Source organism: Micrasema longulum, unplaced genomic scaffold (assembly GCF_059751315.1).
Source record: "Micrasema longulum isolate JH-2025_06_02 unplaced genomic scaffold, ASM5975131v1 h1tg000754l, whole genome shotgun sequence".
In the NCBI taxonomy this organism is placed as follows: Eukaryota; Metazoa; Arthropoda; class Insecta; order Trichoptera; family Brachycentridae; genus Micrasema; species Micrasema longulum.
Genome location: NW_028277948.1, coordinates 97 through 16,018, shown reverse-complemented (window position 1 = coordinate 16,018; position 15,922 = coordinate 97). Strand labels below are relative to the sequence as shown.

Genomic DNA, 15,922 nt, shown 5'->3' with positions numbered 1-15,922 from the left:
TTTTATTATTACGGCGCCATGGTAACCAGGAATTTTCTGTCCATTGATCCATTTCTGAAAAAAAAGTAAATATGTCAAATGCATACGAAGAAAAATATGGCGGTTGCAAAAACAAGACAAACAGAAAATTTAATAAATACAAAACACATTCCATCTTCTTAAGGATTCATTCTTTATGTATTTCTTTTTTTTTAGTTGTCACTTACCTTTCACTGATAAATGTAACATTATTCTTGTAGAACTCGCTAAGCCAGTTCAATTATTATTGCTCAATTATTATTGTTACATCGAACTTGCCATAAAAAAATAAATATGTTCCGTTTTACAAAGAATCACTTTTACTGATATTAGGAAGAAATACCTAAATTCCCCATTACCTATTAAACACTTAGCCTTGCCCTTAACTATTGGTTTTTCACACAATTATGATTAATATTCATGCTGTAGTTCATAAGTTTATTTTTATTTTTTACTTAAGTACCTTCAATTGTATAATTATATAAGGACATTTAATCAATCTAATCTTCACATTCATTTGAAAATGCTCAAACAAGGCGAAACAATTGTCACAGATTTTTTATTTATTTATTTATTTTTATTTGGGAAAAAAACAACAGGTTTTACATATATTGTATAAAGAAAATAAGAATACATATGAACGAAAATTGTGAAAACAGTCAATAAAAATTTTCCACAGTGGTGTAAGATATTGATTAAGTACATTATCAGTATCAAAATAAAAGCAATTAACAATCGTTAGGCACTTAGAAGTTGCAAATAAAATAAAAATATATATACTTGTATGAAGTTATAAAAATAAAGTTAATAGAAACAAGATAAATTTAAATTTAAAGAATAAGAAAAGAAAAAAGCTATATAAAAATAATGTAAAAGGTACAAAAATATAATAATGAACATAATTACTGACATCTTAAAGCTAAACGGGTGAACTGTCCACAAGGAATCTTCTATATTTCATACAGGAGAGATGAAAAATGTCGGCGTGACCGGAGAGAACAGTATTATAATAATGACATGCTCTAAAGAAAAAGTCAGTTTTCCTTGAGTTAGTCCTAGGTACTGGCAAATTAAATGTAGTATGGAGTCTTGTTTTTATATTAGTAAAAATAAAATAATGTGTTCAATAGACTTAAAGCAGTGTTCGATTTTTATATCATAAGTTAAAATATGGATTTCTACAAAATAAACACAAAATCAATAAATATATAATGATACCTCTTTTAAGTGAAATAATATGTCATTACTAAGCAGCGTCTGACGATAAATATATATTTTTTTCATTTTAAAAATGTTCATTATATTATTAATTTGACTCACAGTACACGAAGCAGCGTCACATTTATATCCTCATATAGCTTATAAAATAACTTTCAATTGAAATAACAAAAAAAACAGACACGCTTACTATAAACCACTTTTTTTTTAAACGGAGCACACCACACACGTCGGAGTATTTTGACAGTTCGTTGATCAACTCCTCATGTTTTTTTTAAAAATTATTGTTTCGAAATTAAAACCACCATATTTCATTCTGCGTGTTCATATTTATTTGACTTTTAATCATCAGTGTGGCCAGATATAAAAAAAAATGTAAACGCATGTAAAAAAATATAATCCCCGAATTAACCACTCTCAGGGTAGAGAAGATTCAAAATGCCGCTCTAGGAGGTGTCAAAAATGCTCACTTTCACCCATTTGACATTCCATTTTGAAGGCTTGTAATCAAATAAAATTATATATATAACAAAGTACCAAACATAATATCTCGTAGAGCAGAATTTTTTCTTAAGAATTAGGTTTTTACCGTCTTGTTTTACATTTGGGGTTCATTTGTACGTTAAAAATAGACACGACTTATGTTAACACCTAATTTCATTTGGTATTATTACTACTACTACTACCATCACGCCATTTCCCCGTAGGGGTAGGCAGAGAGAATGAACCGCCACACATGTCTATACTGGCATACAATCCTAGCCTCTTCCACAATCATACATCTTGTCATACATGCCCTTCGGTTCTGTCTGCTTTTGACATGACCAAAATCAATATTTTGGTTTATCTGATCATGCCACGTCTTCCTTGGTCGTCCTCGTCTTACGTTACCGTTCATTTTCGCCATATATACTTGTTTTACCATTCGTTTTACGTGATCAAACCATCTCTGAGACCATTTCTTAATCTTATCAATTATACTTGACTCAGATTTACATTCTCGCCTGATTTCATCATTCGTAACCCCGTCATACATTGATTTCCCACACATTCGTCTAAGAGATCGCATTTCAACCGCCTTCACTCGGCTTTCATCCTTCCTCTGCCAGTTCCATGTTTCACTTCCATACATAAGTGTCGGGACTAAAACTCCGTTGTGCACTGCCAGTTTAGCTTCGATTGACATATTTTTATTAGAAATTACTGTGCTTAGTGCTCCGTTCATTTTGTTGCCCGCATTCACTCTTCTTTCAACATCTTTTTCTACTCTTCCATCTCTTGAAAACATGCTTCCCAGATACACAAATTTTTCTACTTGCTCGAGACATTCGTTGTTAACATTTATTATGCAGTCAGTAATCTCACTATCCCTTTAAAATACCATCTGGTATTTGAAAGGGATTCATTGGATTCATTGGCATTTATTTTGTATGATTTTAAAAATTAAAAAAATATTCAAAATTGCAACAAAAGTAAAATTAAAGTAAAGGCTATTTTTTCGACGAACCTTTTTCACAATATTTTTATTACGGCAGATAGGAAATTAAATTATACTATTTCTCTGTTAGGTGCTGTATCTATACAAACATAAACTAACCTTGTTATTCCCGTTTTCTGGTCATCATGCCATGCGAATTGGGAATCGTGTTTGAGAAATACTCGGAACGCATTACGTACTATTCGGTTTTGGTATAATGATACTAATTTCTCGGATCTGTAAAATCCAGCCCGAAGATTGGCGGTTTGTTTTTTCGAAACTTTAATGGTAACTTTGAATTGGATTATGATTATTGAGTATGAATTGCGGGAAAGTCTTATAATACTACTTTTTTTATTGCGATAAAAGCGGGTTGTGATACCGTGGTAGCATCGCAGAGCCACGCAATAAAGAAGTCCGGGGTACGAACCCAGCTCTGCCAAATCTGGATTCGTGTATTTTAATAAGGAGTTGACATATTATAACTACAGAGTTGAATTACATTTTAGGAATATGGAAGTCTAGGCATTTGCTGGGCTTATGATATGTCATTGACTGGTTAAAATATCAAATGAACATATTCGAAAATTTGATATCAATTATTAAGATGTTCAAACTAGATATGTACAGACATAGGACAGAGAATTTTCATAATAGATATTCGAGCATTATTTTCCCGTCACTGTCTTGCAGATGCCTCCTTGATACTGTGCGAAAAAGACAACTTACTGCATGTCAGACCTTTTGTTAGAATAGACAAAATCGACGTTTCGCTGTCCCGTTTTCCGCACAACAAAACTAAAACATTTTTTTTATTTACTAGGCAAAATATCAGAATATTTCTTTTTGTATCGATACGTTTTGCTTTATTCAAAAATATGTATATTTGTTTACCCGTTTTTAGATGGTTCTAGTTTTCATATTAAACTATTTTTATGAAACAAAACAATGATGGTTTCAATTGCCAACGGTAAATATCTATAGTGTGTAAAAAAATCACTGCCCAAGTTCATAATCCATAGGGAAAATACTGGAATACGTTTGTATGAAGAAAGTCGGACCGCGTTTCCTCTAAATATTAAATATTATCTAATTTACTTACAAAACTTACTATTTTTTTTTATTAAAAACTGTACGGACAAAGGGATTTTGAGTTTTATGCAATTAAAATCTATAACCTACTTCCACTGTATATTAAAACAATTAAAAATGTTCAAAAAGGCTAAAAAAAAAATGGATAGTGGAGCTGGGTAGAAGTAAAATGGATTGTCTCATTCGCCCAAACCAATATTGAATCCACTGATCCACAAATGTATGTTTTATATTATGTTTTTGTTCTTTTACTTTACGATTTATAATATTAATAATATAGGTGTACATAAATTAAATATAACTGCACATTTTTTTGAAAAATATATGTAAATCAAAAAACGTAGTATTTTATATGATTGGTACACATATTATTTATATTTTTATGTATATCATTGCTTTATATTCGTTTTATTATATATAATACTAAATTATTTATGTTTAAGTTACATGTATTCTTGGCACAAATATATTCTTTATATTTGTAAAATAACGATTTTTAATTTCTTACATTTGGTTAGCTAGGCATTTATAATTAAGTATTTTTAGTTTTTTTATTTTATTGTTTTATTTGTATAGGACTACTTATGCTCTAAAGATAGAAAATATCCATCTTAAAACAGGCTGTGCCATGTTAGATGGAGACTATAATAATATAATAAACAGAGAACACTCCGTTTTCATTTTACATTAATTGGTTTTATATAAATTCCCTGTTATTAAGTATGTTTATTATTTTTTTTAATAAATTTATAAATAAATACTCAGTGTTTAAAACTACCTAAAAATTTTGTTGATTATCTCTGTATAAGTCTTCTTTGTTTATCAAATGTAAAAATACTTCGAAAAGTATATTGTTAAGTGTCCTCGGCACAGGTAACCCCAGTAAAGTCTAATTGTTTTTACTATTAATCTTTGTTTAAAATGTTTTTTTTTTTGATAAACGTTTAAAGGTGTAACTTTTTATTAGTAAGTAGGTACCTCTGTACTTGTTTATGATGGATTTCCAAAACTTAAACCAAATAGTTTTCACATGTTAAATTTAAGTAGGTACCTAGGTACTTGTTCATGATTTTCAAATAAAGAACTCTTATTGCAAATTCATCTGGGAGTAGGCGTCGAGCGGAAAACACTGATGATTCCGGATTCCGTTTTTAATTAACACAAAAAATAACCATAATTTGCAACGTAAAATTCACACACGATCAAATAATTACAATCCGAGAACCATCAAACGCTGGGTATGCATTTTACTAACAAATTCTGCATTGAACAGCACAAGTGAAATGCATTAAATTTTATGCAAAATAACTGCGTTTAATGAAACAATGAAATGTATACAATGGGATACACATTACGTCAAATGTAGTGGAAAGATTAAACGTTTATGGTGAGGTTTTGTAGCGTCCATACTTTTTAGATGCCAAATAAATTTGTTTGGACGCCAAACAAAATATTTTTATTTTTTTTAAAACATTTTGTTTGTGATTACTTGTTATTTATTTAAATATTTAATCGTTCGGTAATTAAATAAATAATCATTGATCGAGCTAATAAAGTAGCGCCATTATCCTTACTGCGCAACTTAGAAAGAGTCAACAATTTCATTTATCTAGGTTCTCTCATTAGCGATGGCGGTGGGTGTGAAGGTGAAATACGGCGACGTGTTGGTATTGCCAAAAGTGCTATCAGTCGGCTGGTGAAGATCTGGAAGAATCGTGGTATAACCATAAACACCAAAAAAAGACTGGTTAAGGTTTTCTCAGTGTTCATGTATGGTGTGGAGTGTTGAACACTGAGGGAATCTGAAAAGAAAAAAATCGAAGCTTTCGATATGTGGTGTTTGCGGCGAGTACTGCGGATTCCGTGGACGGCCAGACGTACGAATGCATCTATTCTCCAGGAACTGGACATAGGAGAAATATTGATATCCATGTGCGAGAAAAGAATCCAGCAGTTCTTTGGGCATATTTCCAGGAGAGATTCTGATAGTTTGGAGAAAACTATTCTCCTGGGAAGTGTCGAAGGGACAAGGTCGCGTGGACGTCAACCGACAAGATGGAGCGGTACAGTCACTGAGTTATCAGAATCGTCACTGACGAATGCCTATAGAAGAGCACAAGACCGTTCCAGATGGAGGGAGACTGTCCACAGACCAGCCATGCCTGGAGTCAGGCGTAATCACCATCCTCAGACATGAGGCACGGATTGAAGAGAATTAAATAAAAATTGAATGTGTTAAAAACGAGGTGTTATTATTTTTATTTTAAAGAATAACAGAGTGAACGGTGCACTTAAATCAACCTTGGCAAATAAATGTTGGTCGCAATAGACACAATTAGCAGTTCACAATGGAGTCCCGGTCCCGACTATGATGCATGGGAGCGAAGTATGGACTTGGAAAAACGGGCATAAAAGTACGCTGAATGCTGTCGAAATGCGATGTCTCAGGCGAATGTGTGGTAAAACTATGAACGATAGATGCACAAATGTTGAGATCCGTACATTATGTACGGCTGAGATCAGCATTATCGTCAAAACCAAGAAAGGAGCTCTTCGTGGGTTTGGACATGTAGAGCAAATGGACAGCGAAAGAACGGCTAAGAATATTTACAATGCGAATGTTGATGGATGCAGAAATAGGGGAAGACTGAGAAAGATATGGCATGATCAAATTCAACAAATACTTGAAGATGGACACGTCAAAAGTCGGAATAATCAGCGCGCGTGCATGAGAAGATGTATGAGTGTAGAGGAAGCGAGATCTGTATGCAAAGGTAGAATGACTCTTACGGGGTCACGACGTGATGGTTTGTTTGTTTGAATCATAAACAAGTATTTAGGTACCTACCTACTCATCAATAAAAAGTCTTTTTCCTTTTATCCGGACAGTTTTTGCACGCTTTCACGACACAGTCATTTTTCTTTTCATTTATTTTGGTTTCGACTTAAATTTTAAGGTCACATGTAAACAAGGTTAAAGAATGACTAAATTCGAGTTGGGCATGAGTTGAGTGTCAAAATTTTAGAAGGCTCAGGGTAAAACTCGGTCTGACCTTTCTCCCTTAACACGTATTCCCGTATTTTCTGCATGAAATATGGCACAGAGTAGTGATTTTTGCGTGATTTCGACTTGAGCACGAGGTCTCTTAGCCAATCACATGAGGAAAAAAAACGAAAAATCAACCCTTTTAAGAATATATAATTAGCTCAGAAAAGACCAATATAAATAACGTGTGTCCTTATTTACGAAAAAACGTTTGTTCAACCAGCTAATAGCAGGCAAGCTAACGTTCAGGCAAGACAACGTTTGTTGGGTCCGCTAGTAAACAATATATTTTGGATAGTTAAAATTAAAATAAGACACTTTGTTTGTAACCACTTGCTATTTATTTAATTATTTAATCAATCGATCAAATAAAAAAATAGTGTGTTTTTATGTTTATTATAATGAAAATTCAACAACAAAATTAGGGTGTGTCTTATCGTCCGCAAAATGCGGTATATATTGTAAAAAAAAAATCATTTAAAATTATTCGTGGGTTTTTACCAATTATTTAAACATGGACGAACAAAATGTAAAGTTGGCGTTCAACTTTACGAATGCCGTAATAAAAATCTCGTATAATTATCATAATAAAGATATCATTAAATATAAATATTTCGTACTCAATAAACGATTTTTTATTTTTATTTTATGGATTATTAAAATTTTTCAGTTTCCTGTATAGTTTTAATAATTTGCATATTTTGAATAAAATGCGGACAATAATGGCGATAACGGTATTCGTTGTGCTGAGAGTAAAATAAATAACCGGCTACGCTACTTTTTTATGACGCTTCTCGAGGAAGGATATGTAAAAATAAATGTTCCTATCGTCTGCGTCGGTCGGATAAGGCAAACCTAGCTAGGAGTTGTAGCTATCAATAATAATAAATTTAACTGATTTTTGTAGCGCCGTTTTTGTGAAAAATCACCTCAAGGGAGCTTTACAATTGTGCACGTAAACGTACATTCTAACGTAGCTAAAGTGACATTATATTTTCTGATTTAAAATTGAGGGTATGATAAACTAAAGCAGTGAGATTTTAGTTGGGATCTGAACTGACTAGGACTGTCGATGATTCGTAAGTTTGAAGGCAATCGGTTCCAGGCAGAGGGGCTGGCAACGGCAATAGCACGATCTCCGAATTTAGTGTTTGGAGAACGCCACATTTCGACAAGTTGTTCTCTGCCTGAATCAAATGCTGATCCAAGAGTAAATTTTCTTTGACATGTATTTTCTCTAATACAATGGTTCGATTGGTATCTTGGAGTCATTTCACGAAGGGATTTGAATACTGTCCCACAAAACTTACTTTATTATCTCTGGACTTTTTAACCAGTACGAATCTCTTTTTTTACTCTCGTAATAAGCCTTGCTGCTGCGGCGGCCTCCGTGGTGTAGTGGTCAAGACGCTTGACTCACGCACGGAAGGTTCCGGGTTCGATTCCCGGTGAGAACACAAAAATTAAAAATGTGATTTTTCTCAAGCCTGGTTGTTCTGTAATGTAATTCACCACTGTAATTGGGCCTCCTGGCCTGTTGTGGTGCAAAAAAATGAAATGAAATGAAAAATGAAAAATTAAAAACAGGTTGAAGTTTATCCGTTTTGTATTTTCGGAGATTGGCGTATATTCCTTTACAGTAATCTAGACGCAAAACGACATTCACAAGAACATTATTTGCGTCTATAGGAATATTTCTCCGTACGGATTCGATCTGTCGGAGATGGAAGAAACCAGCACTTACCGTTTTATTGACCTGAGAATAAAGAGAAAGATCTGAATCTAAATAAACACCCAGTAGTTTAACATTTATACTAAGGGTAAGATCACAACCTGTGATTGAAATTGGAGAGCGGTCTAAAAGGTGTTGTGGCTTTTTTGTCGCTGTCAATAGAAGCTCAGTTTTAGATGGATTAAGTTTGAGTCGGTTTGATGCCATCCAGTTACTGACAGTTTGGATGCATTGAGACACGCAATTTTTTAAATTGTTTATATCTTGAGGAGCTATATTGAAAAGGGGTTCCCGTTTTTTTTGCCCCATTTGTAAAATAAGAAAGCAAATTCACAAAAATGTTATTTTTAAGATCTGTGTCACCTTACTGTTTGCATTTTGTAATGTTCGACTTGAAAAGAAAGACTGTGTTTAGTCAGCTCAATGCCTTTCAGGCATTGTACACTGATAACAGTGGGATTTAGAATTTAGTGGACTGTATGGAAATTGTTACTCACTTTCAAAACTTCTTCTGATTGTTTCTTATATGGAGCACTTCACTATTGCTACAGCACGGATACCGGTATCGTGTAGATGTTGATGAACTGTATAATTTAGGCTGTTTACATAACACTAACTTCACTTTGTACGAAATATGCTGACGTAGGATATGATAAAGATTTATCAGAGAGACAACTTTTCACATGTGACTTGCTCACAGGACGGGAGAAGAACAAGAATTGGAAATAGGAAGAATTTGGGTAGGAACGGGATATTTACAGTGGTACATGAGTTGCCAGTATAGAAAATGTAAATTCAGTACTTAACAGACTGTATTTTGAATTGAGTTAAAAAAAATCTTTACTGGACGTATTTAATATGAACAATGTTTAATATTAACTGTATTGTCCCATTTGTATCAACCGCCTTTGGTAAAAAGCAATATAAAGTAAATGCTCTAAAAATATTTAATGATTTATTGCCAAATATAAAAGACTCAAAATGTAAAACAAATTTAAATAAAAATAACTGCACATATTAATAGTGTAGCAAGAGATTTTTTTGAAAAATATATGGAAATCAAAAAACGTAGTACTTTATATAATTGGTACACATACGATTTATATTTTTATGTATTTCATTGCTTTATATTTGTTTTTTATTTTATTTTATACTATATTATTTATGTTTAAGTAACATGTACTCTTGGCACATATATATATGCTTTATATTTGTATAATAACGATTTTTAATTTCTTACATTTGATCAGCTAGGCATTTATAATTAAGAAGTTTTAGTTTTTTTTTAATGTTATTGTCTTATTAGTATAGGACTACTTATGCTCTAAAAGATAAAACATCTCTATCTTAGAACAGGCTGAGCCATGTTAGATGGAGATTATCCTAAACAGAGAACACTCCGTTTTTATTTTATATTAATTAGTTTTATATAGATTCCCTGTTATTAAATATGTATACTAATTTTATGCAATTAATTTATAAAATAACAAAATAAATCAATAAATTTTTTTCACAGTTTTACAAAAAAAAAGATTTAAAATTATGTCATTTTATTTGAAGCCGCGATGAAGGAATAGTTATGGTTTGAAACCGGTTGGCAGATAAAATAATATATATTATATTAAACGGATTATTATGAAAATAAAACTTTGTTATTAGTGTTACACAATTTTTATTATTTTTACAAGAACAATACTACAGTTTCGGGAGAGCAATCCTCCCATTGACGGGTGATATAAAACTAATATAGTAAACACAGAATATTGTTCACAATGTCATAGAATTTAAACAAAAAATAAACAAATTGATCAGTAAACTTAGAGCTGGGGGGTTTTTTTCCACTTATCTAAGGTGTTAGCATATAAATGGACAGTTATTAAAAGTACAGATATAAAAACATGATTAATGGGGGAAAGGACGTTAAGTCGAATTTATTTCTTAAAATTTAGCACATAATTGGAAGTAGGTAAGTAAGGAATTGTAACAATAAAAACAAAGTTTTATTTTCATAATTCATTGAAACTATTCGCAAAATGCTTATCTTAACATCAAACTACATAATAATAATTGTCTTCAATGTGCTCATTGTAATTGCCCAATACTGGATAGGACAGACAATGTCAAATACTTAGGAGTTATTATTGATATAAATTTAAAGTGGAAACAACAGATTGAAAATGTTACTAATAAACTTAAGAGATTAACGTATATATTCAAAACAATTCGAAATATAATTAATGTACAGGAACTTTTAAAGATTTATTTTGCATTGTGCCAATCAATTTTGGAGTACGGTATAATCGGTTGGGGTGGTGCGAGTGACACAGTTTTAAATAGTGTATTTGTTGCACAAAAATCCATCATTAAAATAATACTCAGAGTCACGATACAGACATCTACAGAAGAAATATTCCAAAAATCACAATTTATGACACCAAAACAATTATACGCTAAAACAATCCTCACTTATAGATTCAAAAACTACTCTTACTCAAATGAAAGACATAACCCCCACAATACATCACATACAAATAATATAATCACTAGATCCTCAACACATAGACAACTTGAACAAATACAAACTAATACCACTTTCGCACAAAGGGATTTTGAGTATTATTCAATTAAAATCTATAACCTACTTCCACTATCTATTAAAGCAATTAGTAATGAGAAAATGTTTAAAAAGGCTATAAAAAAATAGATAGTGGAGCTAGGTAGAAGTAAAATGGATTGTCTCATTCGCCCATACCAATGCTGAATCAACTGCTCCACAGCTGTATGGCTTATGTAAGGTTTTTGTTATTTTCATTGTGTGTTTTGTAATATAAATAATATAGATGTACATAAATACCTTGTTTTTAAAACTGTCTGAATATTTGTTAATTATGTTTGTTTTTTAAGTTAGTCTTCTTTGTTTATTCTCAAATGTAATTTTAAAAAACTAAATTGTTAAGTGTCCTCGGCACGGGAAACCCCAGTGAGGTGACATTATTTTTATTATTAATTATAGTTTGTAAGCGAAAAATATGAATAAATAAATAAAATAAATAATCATTTATAATGAAGTGTTACGAAGTGAATGCCGATTCAATTAACAATATTTTATTAAATAGTAATCAATTTTTAATTAATCCTTATTTAATATTGGTAGGTAATGTAATAATTAATCCGCGATTGGGTGAACTGAACTGAACTAATCTGCCTCTTAAGCAGGAAGTCCTAAACAGAACAACCGCCGATAGTGCAGTGTTCGGGTGAGATGTTTGACCCAGTTGAATATTGAACCAGAACCCGTTGCACACAAGCTGTGAGCTGTGACCCACTATGCTAATGCTCGGTGATGCGGCAACCCGAGATAGCGAAATTCAATGTCATTTAAGTTAGAATTAAACTTACATAATTTAAAACAAACTTGGACAAGCCAGTTTAATTCCGAAAATCGGAATTTATTATAGTAAACAATGCAATATTTTCTCATTGCAAAACAGTGAAAAAGGTACAATTGATAGTAAAAATCTTATCTGATGTTTTCAAAGTTATTGAATTTATATTACTTTATATAACTTTTTATTTATTTATTTTTATTTTTTTTATTATTTTTTTTATTGTCTTATTATTTTATTTTTTATTTTGTTTTTTTTTTATCTTAGGGTAAGTGTGCATGTGTGGGTGCGTAAGTATAAAAAAATAATAATTTAAAACTTGCAATTATGTGGAAAAGGGTACAGGAAAGAACTTGGTAAGAAGTTTGATTATTGAAAAAAAAATGGTTAATACTATTTTCGAAACCTTTTTTGTAAATATTTTAGTCAAGAAATGTTATAATTATATTTTTTAAAAGTATGGTAAATTTAGAAACCTTATTCTGAAAAAAAAAATTTAATTTTAAAATTTAACTGATATATACTGAATGAATAATGTGCAACGAGTCCCATGCAAAATGCTAGGTAACCACAAAATACAGTGAATACGATGCAATGTCAACAATAAAACAATAAAACAAGGTAGGTATAACAATACCTACTTTGTTTTACTTACGTTGGTTCAAAACGAACATACAAATACATTTTATTTGCACCTACATAATATATAAATAAGAATAACATATGTTCGATAGAAATAATTCGAATGATATAAATTAATTTGTTGGAAAAAAAAATCATGGACAAAGGCTATTGTGATACAAGTAAATACAGTTTTTGCTGCCATTCGTGTTTGCAATATGGTCATAAAGATGAATGACAATGTCTGACAAAGGCCCTCCATATAATTTACCAAACTCACTGTAAATGGGCAGTGAAAGTAGTGGAGTCAGGTTCAATTATAATCGCGATACATGAAATTGAAATTTCAAAAGAGTAACTCCTTTATTAAGAAAAAAAAAATGCTTTCATGTGTGAGTGAAACCGACAGGAAGACCCACAGTCTTTATAACGGTTTCGGGTATGTTGAAGAAGTACTTTCACTGTTAATCTTTCAGAATTTTAACAAAAATAACTCGCAATGTTTTAAGTATGTCCAAATTTGCAGACTGGCTGGATTTTCTCCCTAGGGAATTATTTACATCTAAATTTGTTGCTACAAAGGGAGAAAACATTTTTGAGAAGGAAATAAAGTCTAGACATTTACAGGGCTTATGATCTGTAATTCTGATGATGAAGTTTTGTCTGCAAGTTTATATGATTTTTTAAATGTTTTTTATGATTATTTATTTTATTTTGCTTATTTAGTTTACGATGATAATTCGGTTAATTAGATTAATTACGTTTTTATTTTCTTATTACGTAAACCATGTTTTATAACTAATTTAAGGCATATTTTGTTATACTTATTGTAAAATGTTTTTCCCGGCACGGTTGAGGAATCATTATTCTGTAAAAAAAATGATACGAAATTGTAAAAGTATAAATAGATAAATAAATAAATTAGCTGGTTTAAGTGGCATCTTTACACACTGTTTAACATTCACCATTGTGCCCATTTTTAAACATCTACATTTTCTCAACTCTTCCATCTGTTGACTTGATTGAGGAAACGTCCCTGTAAATGCCTAGACTTCCATATTCCTTGCTCAAAAATGTTTTTCCTATCTGTTGCGACAAATTAAGATTAAAATAACTCCGCCTGAAACATCGCGTCGGTAATATGAATCATAACACGGCACAGCAACTCGAAATAATATCACAAGTACACGAAAACCCGCGAAAACCTACGTACTTTAATCATAAAAAAGTTCTCACTTTTTAAAGTAATATAACATTTAACAATGCATAAAAAACTCCATTTTTATATTCCATCAGTTATACAATTAACAGAATCAACAAAATATCTGTCATCATAACTCACCTAATTACAGTTCGCGATAAGATCTACGATTAAAAAGATCACTTCCAGCCTGATTGTTTCAAATTTTACCGCTTCTTTGCGTCGTTTTCCACCTGCCGTGACTAGTTTCGGTTCACGGAACAATGGACGATTTTATCAGAGTAAATATATCTGTGAGATTTTTTCTAACTTGAACGATCAATTGCGTTTGTATTGTTGGAAGATAACATTTTTCAGTAAAATGATCTCCACAATAGGTTTTAATTATCATGTAACAATATTCAACTAAAGACAGTGACAATTTATTTAACTTTTGGTACACAATTAATAAAAATAATAATAATTTTGATTACAAACTAAACAATAATGTACTAATGAGAAAGCACGAAATTAAAGATCTAGGGATTGTTTTAGACTCAAAACTACTTTTTGAATCGCATATCAATAAAATTACCTCCAAAGCATTGAGCATGTTAGGTTTCATAATTCGGATGAGTAAACACTTTGATAATCCAAAGGCCCTTATTTCATTATATTATACATTTGTCAGAAGCCATTTGGAATTCGCCTCTCAGATATGGAATCCCAGTATGCCATTTATATAAGTAGAATAGAAAATATTCAAAACAAATTTATAAAATACCTTCAGTTGAAGCCATATTTTTTTCTAGAAGGAAAAAAATTGAGTTCTTATTATGGTAAAAAGTTTGATTGAATGCAGCTTACACCCGTTGATTTGTGTGTATAGGAATAAGTAAACAGAGGTGCTCGTGATCGTGACTGGAATAATCGACCCGATCGTGCTTAATGTGCCACAGATATTCAACTGTTGACCTCGCACGATGAGAAGACGATTTACTGTCAACGTTTTGGAAGAGCTTATTAAGAGCAAAAAGCTCTCAAAGACAAAATATTTTTTTAAAAAAATATATTGAAAGCTGGATTTTCTTTTATGGGAGGGATTTGGGTTGGAAACTTCTTGATGCGTGTGGCGGTGAGAGTGCACCTGGAGAGCGCTGAGGTGTGCGAAGGTCTTCCCACAGTCCGCACACGCGTAGGGACGCTCCTTACTATGGGATCTTATGTGTGCACGAAGGTGGGACCCATTCACATACGCTTTGCCACACTTGGAACATGGATTAGGCTTTTCTCCTGGAAACAAATGCGTTTTATATTAAATTATTATAATGGCCGGTGTAAGTGACCACTTTACACAATGTGTAACGTTCACCATTCTGCCCATGTTTGAGACATCCACATTTCCTCAACTCTTCCACCTGTTGACTTTTGTGAAGTAAAAGAGCTGAAACCTTTATCATGCGGGTGAGATTCACCCGGCTGAACCAATTCACAAACTAGGCAACGCCTGAAAACAATTTTCCTATTTTGTATACTTCTTATTTTACCAGATAGTTAATTCATTGGCTGGGTAATGACAGGTCATAAGCCCTGTAAATGCCTACACTTCCATATTCCCTTCTCAAAAACGTTTTCCCTCTCTGTCGCAACAAATTTAAATATGTATGAACAACTCCCGAGGGAGAAAATCCAGTCAGTCTACCAGCATTCGGACATACTCAAAACATTATAGGATAATCAATCTACTTTAAAATACAATTCAAATGGACTGAAGCGGAGTTGTCGGCCTTGAAGTGAAGTGATCAGCGCGTTTACCTACCATGCAAAAGGTTTCGGGATCGACTTCCGACATGGTGGAAATGAAATATTTTTTTACTGAGAACTCTTTACAACTCCTTGGTGCGAAGTAGACTCGAGAGTGGCTGGATGATTTGGGGGCCACATGACCTGAAGTACTCTATTATAATAAATAAAATCCAAAATAAGTTTCCGAGATATCTCTAAATGCGAGAGTGCGGGTATTATCTTTGGCTCTACCCGACCGAGTTTCTCGAGGGTACGCTTGGCTACAACAGTTTAGAGACTAGAAGGAATGTGTATTTGACTACACATTTTTATCGATTGTTGCGCGGTATGATCGATAATTCTGAGA

At 32.1% G+C, this 15,922-nt stretch overlaps 1 long non-coding RNA gene across 1 annotated transcript; it reads left to right on the top strand.

The window, feature by feature from the left end:
* The first annotated feature begins 4,926 nt into the window (after positions 1-4,926).
* On the top strand, positions 4,927-6,984 carry LOC148279146 (uncharacterized). Its single transcript, XR_015822969.1, has 2 exons — positions 4,927-5,324; positions 6,019-6,984. It is a non-coding gene; the product is annotated as an uncharacterized LOC148279146 (long non-coding RNA).
* Positions 6,985-15,922: the final 8,938 nt, after the last annotated feature.